The following is a 5,187-nucleotide window of genomic DNA, read 5'->3' on the forward strand; positions in this document are numbered from 1 at the left end:
TATATATATATATATATATATATATATATATATATATATATATATATTTAGTTTAGCTATATGGTGTATTACAATGATTGAATTTGTATGTTGAACAAACCTTGAATTCCTGTGATAAATCCTACTTGGTCAATGTATATAATCCTTTTCATGTTGCTGGAATTATGTTTGCTAGTATTTTGTTGAATATTTTATGCAACCATATTTGCAAGAGATATTGTAGAAATCCCCTTAACCCTTCCAAAAATAGCTCCTGGTCACTGGCATTTTTTAAGAGCTCCTCAATATATATATATATATATATATATATATATATATATATTTTTTTTTTTTTTTTTACTTTTAGTTTAGTGAGCAGAGCTGACCGTGTCACAAAGCTGAACTATCTTTATTCTTGAATAAGCAAGAACTACATTTCCTTACCAAACCAGACAGATTTCTGGTGTTTTAGGTTTAGTTTTCTTTGCCATTCCTGAGCAGATCAAACCTCGTTATCATTCTTCTCCTGTATCCCTCTCCTGTTATTTTATCTGTACTTTGAATTTTCTTTCTCATTTCTGCCAGAGTCTCAGAACACATTAGACTATATTCTTATAGATCAGGGCAACTTTATTTTATTTTTGTTGGAAGAGCCTAACAGTATTATTTTACTCATTACAAATTATTACTAAACTTGATCTTGCATGTTCTATACATGGCTTCTAACATATTGGTGTATTGAGGGTTTGTTTTTCTTGGGAAAAGATACTGCATGAATTCTTTAATGTTCTTCTGCTTTTCTTACACCCACAGTGATGTCCCAAATCAATCCAATGTATTCAGTCAGAAAATAAAACCCTGTCTAATTGTATTGAAATTATAACTTTGGAGTTATGAAGTATCATTTCTATCATAATATCCACTTTGCATAAAGATACTCTCTAATTGTTCTGAATCATGTTAAAATATTAGAAGTCCCTGTAATTTAAGAAATATAGTCTTTGCTTAGTAAAGAACAAGTTTGCTTCAAGTATGTTAATGTGATTCCCATTATTTTATACTCTTCTTCTTTGCTTAGGTACTGAACCCCTATAGAGGACATGAATGCTTGAGTTAGAACTGTGAAAGCAAAACATGTCCTGGAAAAGGAAAGAAGAGAAAAGAGGTATATATGATAGGGCTTCTTGGGGTTCAGTGCTAGAGGGTGGAATATGGAGGTGGTGGTAGGTGGCATAGATTTATGTGCTTTGAGTATCATGTATATCCTGGGTGTATATTCCCAGTGCAGTTGTGAGAAATGGCTCTGTCTATCTCAGTGCAGCTCTGCTCTGGGGGCTAAATGTTTCCCAGCATTTAATTTGGGAAAATATTTCCCATGGGTAAATGAATAAATGAATGGAATGGTTAAATATCTCAATGGAAATATGGTGTACTCTTTCAAAATAAAACAATGGATAAGTCTTCCTGATGCTACCATGTCAGTAAAAGGATTAAAACAAGGAATCTTGTTAGTGGAGAATAGAAGGTGAAAGAATTGCCAATAATAGCAGTAGTGAATCTCTACAAGAACAATGGAAGGCTTAAGTCCATATTATATTTTTTTTTTAGTGGGGCTTTGCCAGCCAGACCTCTTTCATTTAAAGTATCTGCAAGTTATTGATGGAGAAAGTCCTGATGGAACAAGAGGGAGAGAGCCTGAGAAATGCCTGTTACATACGTATCTACCTACATGTTTTTACAGTTTCCCTGGCTCATTGTATTTTTCCAGTTATTAGTTTTATTCTGTGGACTTCTTTCTTTCATGATGTTTCTACTTCTGAAAATGCTTTTGTTAAATCAACAATGACATCATCCTTTAGTCCAGTTCACACTTTCCACTCTCTTATTTGATCTCTTTGTCACATTTAATATAGTTCATCAGTCTCACCTTTAAATTCTTTCCTTCCTTTGCTTCCAAGCCTTATTATTTCTCCTTTTCTTCCCTCCTCATTTGCAACCACTTGTAAGACTCTTTCTGACTTTTCTTTTCCATGTCCCTTAATAATAGAGTACTTAAGAGTTCCATCATCGATCCTCTTCTCATCTGTGAGTTCACTTGGATAGTCCAAAGCTGATGATTCCCAAATTATAATTCCTAGACTAAACATCTTTTTTCTGAACTCCATACTCATATTTCCAATAGACTTTTTGATAGTTCCTCCTCAATGATAAATGATGTCTTACATCTAAAACAAAAATATTTTGTTTCAAAACCTGCCTTTCTTCCTGTATTTATATTTTCCTGTATTTGTTATTTTGTTTGATTGCACTACTCTCCAACAAATTGCCCAGATGACAATCCAGAAATTACTCTAGCCTACTGTCTACTACTCATTTAGCACATCTAGTCAGTCATGAGGCCATCCTGAGTCTATCTTCTTAATGCCTCTCAAACTCATTTTCTTTCCTCCTTTACTGCCATGGTTAAAACAAATTCCCTAGTAAATGTCTTTTATGGAATACAAGGAGTGGGAGTGAGGAGAAATAAAGTAGGGAAGGAAAGAGAATGAATCAGTGAACACAATATCTAGGTGGGTGTCTCTAGGTGTGACTGTTAGACACCAAGAACCTATCCTCTGCGATCCTATAGCCTATGTTTAAGGACTGGAAAGGTGAGACGTTAGGAAATGTTGGAAGATTTTATCAATCCGTTCTCATATCCTGATAGTCAAAGATTTGTCCCAGGACTTTTATGGGCTCACACTTTTGGGTCACACACATGTGAATGTCAAGTGGGACCACAAAGGTCAACAGGGAAGACTCAAGACTAGAGACACAAGTCATACAACCATCGAGACCATCTGGGGAAGTGCTGTCAGATTGCAAACATCTGAGGTCTGACAGAGCCACACAGAGATAGCTGAGCCTGAGTAGATCTGAATTGTTTCATAAGAGGTGTCTAGCACACTTTCTAACTCTTTTTCCTTCTTTCCTTAATCTAGTCTATTTTCTGCAGTGCCACTAGCCTGGTCTTTTAAATTGTGAATCCTACCAATCTGGTCTTAAAATCCTTCAGTGATTCCACAAAGGTCATACGACAAATGAGAAATTTCTTAATATCAAATAAAAGGGATTCATGACTTGGGGTGCATGGGTGGTTCAGTCGGTTAAGCATCTGCCTTTGGCTCGGGTCATGATCCCGAGGTCCTGGGATTGAGCCCCACATCGGGCTCCCTGCTCAGCGGGGAGCCTGCTTCTCCCTCTCCCTCTGTTGCTCCCTGCTTGTGTTCTCTCTCTCTCTGTCAAATAAATAAATAAAATATTTTAAAAAAGCAGGGATTCATGACCAAATCTTACTTATCTTTGTAGCATTTGTAACACTTCTGCACATTTTCCCTAGGAAACTACCCTGGGGGAATTACCAATATTTTATGTGTGTTTGTTGACTCGTGGTTTCATCTGCTAAGGATGCTCCATTAACCATCGTTTACAGTGGCATGAACATCACTTTTTATGTGATACGTTCTTTGCCATCTCCTGATATAACTAAGTAGTTCTTTTTCTAAACTTCTCTAATCTCTGGTTCAGACTTGAATATAGCACACAACAAAATGGCCTAAAAATTAGTTTACATATATAAGGTAGAGATTGCTTTCTATTCAGTTTGGTATTATCTGAGATTAGCAAAAGCCCTACTACCATCAAAATTGTACTTAATGAAGTAGGTTATATGAATGAATAAATCTTATATTTGCCTCTGCCAAAATCACTTTAACTTGAATTTTAGTCTGCAATAACCACACTTTATCTGATATTTCTTACACATTTATGTGTATTTTTTTATGGTGTCAGTTGTTTTGTTTTCCAGTTGATTCATTTATGTTCCAGTGTTCTGATTCTTCAGCCAGATTTTAAACTGTGAGAACAGGACGTTTCTTCTACTTGTGTTTTCCATAACATTGTGCACAGAAAAAAGCTCAGTAGTCACTATTGACTTTGTTCAGCAAGTGAATGAATAAAATAAATATTTTACTTGCATTACTTACATTGTTTCTTTCTTTCTTTCTTCTTCTTTTTTTTTTTAAATATCAAAAGTTGGAAGCTTAGTTAAGGAAGAATTGTTTTCCAGGTCTTTCTTTTCCCAGTCATTCTGTTTTATTCTATTTGTGAATTGGTGAAATTAGCTCTGAAATACCAAAAGCAGTTTCTTCTGCATTCTCTAAGTATTTTAGATATCAAGAACTTTTAAACACTACATTAAGAGAACTGTGATAGTGTTTTTATAATCCTGTGGTGAATCCAGAATTTTTAGGGAGCTATGCAATGATTGATAAGAATTACTATTACAGAACTGTGGGGCTGAGCTATTGGTCAGAGATTTATTGTGTATAGCATGTGCATATACATGAATGATAATTGCTCAATGTTTTTGATAATGAAGAGAATAACATATTCTCTTTCTGAATCAATTGATATAGAATTTTCATTCTTCATGGAAGAATGTGAAAAAGTATCTCTAGGGAAACTATCATATATCTGATATGTGATAGAGAAGTAGGGCTAATACAAGGAAATTGATAGTTCTATTTATATAGTGAGGTCACTTTTTCTTTCTTTCTTTTTTACAACTTGTAGTTGCAAGTGCTTTCATTATTTAGAAAGATAGTTTTTAAGTTAGAGGAAATATGATACCTAAAGTAAAATGCATGATCCCTCAAATTAATTAATGACGTTATTGTCATGTTTTAAAAATCTCATGTGAAAAACAAAGAGAATAATTTTAAATAGAACAATTTTTTTTAAATTTATTTATTTGAGAGAGAGAATGAGAGAGAGAGCACATGAGAGGGGGAGGGTCAGAGGGAGAAGCAGACTCCCTGCCGAGCAGGGAGCCCGATGCGGGACTCGATCCAGGGACTCCAGGATCATGACCTGAGCGGAAGGCAGTCGCTTAACCAACTGAGCCACCCAGGCGCCCTAAAACAATTTTTGTAATTGAAGTATAACTGACATACAATATCTTATTAGTTTCAGGTGTACATTACAGTTACTTGATATTTTTACATATTACAAAATGATTCCCATGATAAGTCCAGTTACTATCTGTAACCATATGAAGGTATTATAGTGTTAGTGACTGTATTCCCTATGCTGTACATTACATCCCCATGACTTATTTACTTTATAAAAGAAAGTTTGTACCTCTTCATCCCTTTCACCTATTTGGCC

This window comes from Neomonachus schauinslandi, chromosome 2, assembly GCF_002201575.2.
Source record: "Neomonachus schauinslandi chromosome 2, ASM220157v2, whole genome shotgun sequence".
Taxonomy (NCBI): domain Eukaryota; kingdom Metazoa; phylum Chordata; class Mammalia; order Carnivora; family Phocidae; genus Neomonachus; species Neomonachus schauinslandi.